The sequence below is a fragment of the Ranitomeya imitator genome, chromosome 2 (assembly GCF_032444005.1).
Source record: "Ranitomeya imitator isolate aRanImi1 chromosome 2, aRanImi1.pri, whole genome shotgun sequence".
In the NCBI taxonomy this organism is placed as follows: domain Eukaryota; kingdom Metazoa; phylum Chordata; class Amphibia; order Anura; family Dendrobatidae; genus Ranitomeya; species Ranitomeya imitator.
Genome location: NC_091283.1, coordinates 208,257,299 through 208,266,598, shown reverse-complemented (window position 1 = coordinate 208,266,598; position 9,300 = coordinate 208,257,299).

Below are 9,300 nucleotides of genomic sequence, written 5' to 3'. Positions count from 1 at the left end.
CGGAAGAGAAACATCTGGTTGACACAACACAGGGGCAGAAGAAAAACGACGCTTCAACTCTTGAAAAGCTTCCACAGCAGCAGAAGACCAATTGACCAAATCAGCAACCTTCTTGGTCAAATCGGTCAATGGTTTGGCAATAGTAGAAAAATTGCAGATGAAGCGACGATAAAAATTAGCAAAGCCCAGGAACTTTTGCAGACTTTTCAGAGATGTCGGCTGAGTCCAATCATGGATGGCTTGGACCTTAACCGGATCCATCTCGATAGTAGAAGGGGAAAAGATGAACCCCAAAAATGAAACCTTCTGCACACCAAAGAGACACTTTGATCCCTTCACAAACAAAGAATTAGCACGCAGGACCTGAAAAACCGTTCTGACCTGCTTCACATGAGACTCCCAATCATCCGAGAAGATCAAAATGTCATCCAAGTACACAATCAGGAATTTATCCAGGTACTCACGGAAGATGTCATGCATAAAGGATTGAAACACTGATGGAGCATTGGCAAGTCCGAACGGCATCACTAGATACTCAAAATGACCCTCGGGCGTATTAAATGCAGTTTTCCATTCATCGCCTTGCCTAATTCTACCAGATTATATGCACCACGAAGATCTATCTTAGTGAACCAACTAGCCCCCTTAATCCGAGCAAACAAATCAGATAACAATGGCAAGGGGTACTGAAATTTAACAGTGATCTTATTAAGAAGGCGGTAATCTATACACGGTCTCAGCGAACCTTCCTTCTTGGCTACAAAAAAGAACCCTGCTCCTAATGGCGACGATGACAGGCGAATATGCCCCTTCTCCAGGGATTCCTTCACATAACTGCGCATAGCGGTGTGCTCAGGCACGGATAAATTAAACAGTCGACCTTTTGGGAATTTACTACCAGGAATCAAATTGATAGCACAATCACAATCCCTATGCGGAGGTAGGGCATCGGACTTGGGCTCATCAAATACATCCCGGTAATCAGACAAGAACTCTGGAACCTCAGAAGTGGTGGATGACGAAACTGACAGAAATGGAACATCACCATGTACCCCCTGACAACCCCAGCTGGACACCAACATGGAATTCCAATCCAATACTGGATTATGGGCTTGTAGCCATGGCAACCCCAACACGACCACATCATGCAGATTATGCAACACCAGAAAGCGAATAACCTCCTGATGTGCAGGAGCCATGCACATGGTCAGCTGGGTCCAGTATTGAGGCTTATTCTTGGCCAAAGGTGTAGCATCAATTCCGCTCAATGGAATAGGACACTGCAAGGGCTCCAAGAAAAACCCACAAAGTTTAGCATAATCCAAGTCCATCAAATTCAGGGCAGCGCCTGAATCCACAAACGCCATGACAGAATATGACGACAAGGAGCATATCAAGGTAACGGACAGAAGAAATTTTGACTGTACAGTACCAATGGCGGCAGACCTAGCGAACCGCTTAGTGCGCTTAGGACAATCAGAGATAGCATGAGTGGAATCACCACAGTAGAAACACAGCCCATTCAGACGTCTGTGTTCTTGCTGTTCAACTCTGGTCATAGTCCTATCGCACTGCATAGGCTCAGGTTTAATCTCAGGTAATACCGCCAAATGGTGCACAGATTTACGCTCACGCAAGCGTCGACCGATCTGAATGGCCAAAGACATAGACTCATTCAAACCAGCGGGCATAGGAAATCCCACCATGACATCCTTAATGGCTTCAGAGAGACCCTTTCTGAAAATGGCTGCAAGCGCAGATTCATTCCATTGAGTGAGCACGGACCATTTTCTAAATTTCTGGCAATATAGCTCTATCTCAACCTGAGCCTGACAAAGAGCCAGCAAATTTTTTTCTGCCTGATCTACTGAATTAGGCTCATCGTACAGCAATCCAAGCGCCAGGAAAAACGCATCGATATTACTTAATGCAGGATCTCCTGACGCAAGAGAAAATGCCCAGTCCTGAGGGTCGCCACGCAAAAAAGAAATGACGATCCTAACCTGTTGCGCTGGGTCACCAGAAGAGCGAGGTTTCAAAGCCAGAAACAGTTTACAATTATTCTTGAAACTCAGAAATTTAGTTCTATCTCCAAAAAACAAATCTGGAATAGGAATTCTCGGTTCTAACAAAGAATTCTGAACCACAAAATTTTGAATATCTTCAACTCTTGCCGTGAGCTGATCTACACATGAAGACAGACCTTTAATGTCCATTGTAACACCTGTGTCCTGAACCACCCAAATTTCTAGGGGAAAAAAAAGACAAATCACAGTGCAAAGGAAAAAAAATGGTCTCAGAACTTCTTTTTTCCCTCTATTGAGAATCATTAGTACTTTTGGCTTCCTGTACTGTTATGATAGGCAATTCAGTAACACAATGTACATAGCGATCAGAGCACATACAGTGATCTGACAATAACCCAAAATAATAGAACGAGCTCTGAGACGTGGGAACTCTGTAGACCGCAATACCTGATCCTCTCCAAACACAACTAGAGGCAGCCGTGGATTGCGCCTAACGCTACCTATGCAACTCGACACAGCCTGAGAAACTAACTAGCCTGAAGATAGAAAAATAAGCCTACCTTGCCTCAGAGAAATACCCCAAAGGAAAAGGCAGCCCCCCACATATAATGACTGTGAGTAAGATGAAAAGACAAACATAGGGATGAAATAGATTCAGCAAAGTGAGGCCCGATATTCTAGACAGAACGAGGATAGGAAAGATAACTTTGCGGTCTACACAAAACCCTAAAGAAAACCACGCAAAGGGGGCAAAAAGACCCTCCGTACCGAACTAACGGCACAGAGGTACACCCCTTGCGTCCCAGAGCTTCCAGCAAAACAAATAGACAAGCTGGACAGAAAAAATAGCAACAAATAGCAAAGAAGCACTTAGCTATGCAGAGCAGCAGGCCACAGGAATGATCCAGAAAAACACAAGTCCAACACTGGAACATTTACAGGAAGCATGGATCAAAGCATTAGGTGGAGTTAAATAGAGAAGCAGCTAACGAGCTCACCAGATCACCTGAGGGAGGAAACTCAGAAGCTGCAGTACCACTTTCCTCCACAAACGGAAGCTCCCAGAGAGAATCAGCCGAAGTACCACTTGTGACCACAGGAGTGAACTCTGCCACAGAATTCACAACAGTGCACGCCCCTTTATAGCCCCTGTGACGCCGCAGAAAGCAAGCCAATCATTGTAATGCCCTTCTCTAAGATGGTGGAGACCGAGACCTATGTCATCATGCTGCACACACTCTGCGTCCTCCTTCATTGGATGCGAAATGGCGCTGAAAGCGTCATACAAAACGCGACTTTGGCGTGAAGATCGCCAACCTCATGGCCGATCCCACACTAGGATTGGGTCGGGTTTCACGAAACCCAACTTTGCGGAATTTGTCCGATCCGTTTCGCTCAACCCTACTGCTCACGATTGTGGAGTGAACCGGCACATGCGCGATCAACATGCCTTAGTGTGGGAATCTTTCTGCGCTAAAATGCGGACTAGCGAGCCTCGCCAATGATCGGCCATCAACCCCATTTGTTGCTTCTTCCTCTTCCATCACTATTCCAAGACTTCTCACACAGGTCTCAGAAACTACAATTGTTTACCCACCACAGTCGGGGTGATTGAGAGCCAGTCAGATGTTACTGAAGTAGACATTACTGCTGCTTTTGTGTCACCTAGAACAACACATCTTTCTCAATCCACCATAGCATCTCCCTCTCCACCCCACTCACAGTCCAGCAGTTATCTCCTCCCTCAGCACACCAGCCAGCCCTCAGTCCCACAGTTGTGGTCACATAAAAGAATGCTTCCTCCTACACATGGCAAAGCTAAGAGCTTGAACTCCACCATCTCCAATCTGTTGGCCAAGGAAATGCTACCTTTCCGCCTGGTGAATACATAGTTTCTGAAAGTTGATGGCCGTAGCAGTCCCCCAGTACTAGTTGCCCAGTCGCCATTACCTCTCTAACAAAGCTGTGCCTGCACTAGACCAGCATTTCACAGACAGCATCACCAGTTCCCTGAAAAAAATCTATGTCTTCCAGGGTGCATTTCACCACTGACACCTTGATGAGCAAACATGGGCAGGGGCGTTACTTCTCATTAACTGGGCATTGGGTGACTCTGGTGGCTGTGCTGTGGGAACAGGTGGTCAAGGGGCTGCTCCCCAAGTCTTTGAATCCCCCAAGACTGTTTCTGCCTCCTTCACATCGTCTAGAGCCTCCACCTGTGCCCTCACCCTCTTTCTTAATGAGACACACGTTACAACAGTGTAGATAGAATCGCCCCCACCTCCATACTGCACAGCCACCGCTCACAGCAATTTTAATATATATATATATATATATATATATATATATATATATATATATATATTTAAATTAATATGCCTTAGAGATCGCAGTTTCACAGCTCAAGAGTTGTGGACCGGTATCCAGACTGAGTTAGAGCCAAGGGCTGTTTCCGCTAAACCTGGAGCCAGGGAAAGCCATGTTCGATAATGGTGCAAACCTGGTGGCATCCCTACGCCATGGCAACCTCACACAAGTGCCTTGCATGGCTCATGTCCTCAAGCTGGTGGTACAGCAATTTCTCCACCACTATCTTGGCCTGGATGCACTGCTGCAAAAAGCATGGTCACTGTGTGCTCACTTTTGGTCTTGCATCGCTAAAGATGTCTTCTGGCCTACTGGTTAACCGTTTGATTAGTGATGTTCCAACATGTTGGAATTCCACTCTGCATATGTGGCAGCAGCGACAAGCCCTGGTGCAATGTGTCCTTTTGCATAGCCTGGGCCAACGCAGTCCAGATGTGGTGCAAATCACGCTTGTGGAGTGAGCATAGGCGAAGGACCTCTGCACCCTTTCCCCCAGTTTTAAAATGGCTGCTACGATAGTTGTCGCTGATGATGCTGTTATCTATATGCTGGAGCAAACTTTGAATAGTCTGCGTGAGGAGGTGATGGTCCCAGAAGAAGAGTTGGAAGCAGAGGAGGATGCGGAATGGATAACAATATCTCAAATATCCGGACTGTTGTTGCACATGTGGGTGCCATGGGAGAGTGGATTACAGCGATCAAGGGGGCTCATGGTACTAGACAAACTGTTAGTAAAGATTCAAGAGCCAAGGAACAAATTGAAGACGAGGTGATGGACGTACAACAGTCAGGAGTTGAAGAGGATAATGATAAGCTCTGTTGGATGGATGAAGCATTCTTGAGTGGTACCCCGCAACAAAACAGCATGGACTTGGACTTCAACCTCATGGAAGTGCCTGAAACATGAGCAACTTCTTACTGCACTATCTTCAACATGATTGTTATGGTCTGGTGATTATGGAGCGACATGAGACTAGCTCTGAGCAGGTGGTATCTATACTGATCGCAGACCCTAAGCTCAACACACAACTAGAAGCAGCCGTGGATTGCTCCTAACGCTCCCTATGCAACTCGTCACAGCCTAAGAGCTAGCTACCCCTAAAGATAGAAGCAGGAAAACTATCTTGCCTCAGAGAAAATCCCCAAAGGAAAGACAGCCCCCCACATGTAATGACTGTGAGAGGAGAAGGAAATGACATACGTAGTATGAAACAAGATTGAGCACAGGAGGCCACTTCTAGCTAAAAAGGAAAGTACAGGAAAGAGATCTGTGCGGTCAGTAGAAAACAACTAGAAAAAGTCCACCAGAGAAATGCAAAAATCTCCACACCTAACTAAAGGTGTAGAGGGCAAACTCTGCTGCCCAGAGCTTCTAGTTTAGCTAAATAGATCCATACTGATAAACTGAAGAAATGAGCAAAACAAGACAGTACAAAACAACAAGTCCACAATATGTGAACTGCAAAGGACATGAAAGGAATTAGCTTAGCAGAACTTGGTCAGAGTGTCAGGACAATCCAAAGAGCAATGACTCCAGGCAGAGACAATTGACAACTGGCATTGAATGAGGACTAAGGCCAGACTAATATAGCCGAGCCCAAAAGACAATCAAAGGAAACAGCTGAGAAGCTAAATCCAAAAAGCAGCAATACCACTAAAGACCACAGGAGGAGCCCAAGAGCAGAACTAACAAAAATACTACTTACAACCAAGAACGGAATTCACAACACATGATGCCCGTATTCTTAGGGTTAGAGATAGTGCTGACAACTGGGTTGCGATTCCATTAGATCCATGGTACAGGACTAAATTTAGCCAGATGCTCCCCCCCTCCCCCCCCCCCTCCCGGAAAGGATGCGCGCATGCTGGAGTATCAAAATACACTTGTATACAATCTTAAGAGTGGTTTTCCCCAAGACAACTGTGAGGTACAAAGGGTGCATCCCAGTTGTAGACATCCAACCCTGGGAACGTCAAGGCGTTATTGCCAAAACATTGGAGCATTAGCAGCAGCAGTGCAAGAGGCATAAGTAATTTCTCTGAGTCGTTTAACGCATTTTTTTAGACCAGCCTGTGCACCAACAGAACTCAGTAAAAGTCTGACACGGCAGAGGATGGTGCAGGAGTATCTGGAGCTCAATATCAATGCCATTGAGGGGATGGACCCTTTTCAATTTTGGTCTTCAAAAATAGAAGAATGTCCGGAGCTCGCCTGTCACGCCTTGGAGGTTTTGTTATGCCTGGCAGCCAGCATTCTCTCAGAACTTGTCTTCAGCGCTGCTGGTGGTGTCCTGTAAGCGCATCCGTCTGTCCCCTCAAAGTGTAGACTGCCTAATTTTCATCAAAATGAATAAGTCATGGATCTCCGATGACTTTTGCACCCCAGATTGGGCAGACTAGGCAATGGTGTAGTTTTAGTGTCATGTATTGACATGTCATGTATTGATCTTGTGTTATTGCAGTCTGTGCCATCTTTGTGGTGTATTCTGTGCCTGCTACTACTACTGCTGCTGATGTTAAAAACTATTTTTTGAAATGTGGATACTCTAAAATGGATCTCCATCAGGTAGCTTGCCTGTAGTGGAAGATGTGTCAGAGGCCTATTATACTGTTTCTACTCTGTGGAAATTGATGCCACTTTAGTGCTGGGTGACAATTATTTTTTGAAATGTGGAGACTCAAAGTTGGGTCTCCATCTGGTGTGTTACCTATAGCAGTAGCGCTCCCAGGTAGGCAGGCCTGAACTTTCAGTCAACTGCCTGTGTTATTATTCTTACATTTTTCTATTAATAGTAGTCTATGAAACTGATGCTTGTGCCATTTGTGTGTGGTGTGTCGGGAATAAAAAAAAATGTTGCATGAGGTGTGAGGTCTCCCAGGTAAGAAGGCCCTGATACCTTATGCGTAGCCTATTGATGACTGCTGCTGTGCCATTTGCAAATTTCTACTGTGGGTCAATTGATACCACTTTTCCTGGTGTCTGCCCCTAATTTTAGCTGTTTGGGAACCTTTCTGTTAGCCCTTAAGGTGTTGTCTATGTGTTTGGTTTTGCCTCCCATTGAGTCTAATGGGGTGTGCATACGTTCGACCAACTGTTCGGCGAATGGCGGTCCAAACTGAACTGAACCTTGACAGGCTCGCTCATCTCTCGTGATCAGTTTTGTGAATGTTTACTTAGCCGCAATAGTTCAATATACAATATTTGGATGTGTGGTCCATGTCTTTTGTTTTCTACAGTTATATTTAATAAATGTGTCTCTGCTCTGAAAATTGGTTAATCCCTTCCTGCAAATGGATGTGTAATTTATGACCTGGGAAGGGGTCCTTAAGTGTGGAGGAGGCTCAGGAGCTGAACTCCCCTACCATGTATTTCTATATTATATACCTGGCATCTGTCTCTAAGGGTATGTTCCCACTGTCAGTAAACGCTGCTGCCAGATGTTACAGCACAGTGGAGGGAATTTTATGAAATCCCATCTCTGCTATGCGTGCAGGGACGCCTCTGGCTTCCCCTTCGTAACTGGACATGTGACGCGTATTTCCAGACTGCAGCATGTCTGTTTTTCAGTCTCCGCAAGACTTATACAATGTATAGGATGCAGTGATTCCGCACGGTTCAATGAACACATGCGGAATCACGGTGCATACAAAAGCCGGCAGTGCTTGGGACGTAGCGGACATGTGCTGCGTCCAAAGCACTGCCAGTACTGACCGTGGAAACATACCCTTCCAGCTGAGGCTGGTGCTGTGTTCTGGCCGTTAACCATTTAAATGCTGCTGTCAATCTCTGACAGTGGTATTTAAATGAAACGTACACCATTGCCTGCACACACCATCTCCCATTGGCCCCCTGCAATGTGATCGCGGGAGACTGGTGAGTCACTTTGACAGCCATGGGACTGCTGAAGTGTAGGCTGAGCTCTATGACATTGCAGTATTTAGTATGAACCATAAATAAATGCAGGTTCAAGTCCTGTAAGGGGACTAAAAAAAATTGTAAAAAGTAAACAAAAAAGTTTTTCAAATTATGAAAAAATAGACACAAGATCATCAACTCCTTTTCCACCCAATAAAAAAAGGAAAAAATTTAATTCATAAATATATTTGATATCGTCACCTTCATAAAAGTCTATTCTATTAAAATACGGAATCGATTAACCCAATCAATAATCTCCGAAAACAGAAAGAAAAATCAAATCTCCAGAATTGCATTTTTTTGGTTTACTTTACTTCACTAAATAAATGTAACAATAAGCAATCAAAACATTGTAATTACACAAAACTGAGATCAATAAAAACGACAGATCCCTGCACGAAAAAAAAGCTCTCACTTAGTCCCATCAACAAAAAATAAAAATGTTTCGGGTCTCGGAATGTAGCAATACAAGGCAAAAAAAAAAATATTTTGTGCAATATTCTAATTTTTTTTATTATCAAAATTGAAAAAAATTGAGGCATGTGGGCAATCATGTTTGCAGGTCATTTTTATTTCACAATGAGCAACTTGAAAACAAAACACATAAAAAACAATAAGGGAATTACATATTTGTTTCACAGAAAAATAAAAAAGTTATGGCTTTTGAATGAAAGTGAGACCAAATGAAGGAGAAAAAGAAAAATTCCATTATCCGGGGTTAAAGTGTCAAATTATAAAAACTGCAAATAATAGAACACAATGATGTAAAATTTGAGATAATGAATGATACACTGTAAATATGTTCTTTTCCACATCCAAGTATTTGTGGCAGCACATAAATGTCACTTCTAGTAATGTTCCATAAATGTGTAGGCTCCAAATGTGACGGAGAAAATCCCTACAGTTAAATTGAGCAATGATCATTGTGCTATTTCCCTCTGGCTGTTGTTTCACTCTCTGTGCTAAATCCCTTGTGTACTTGCATTGTGA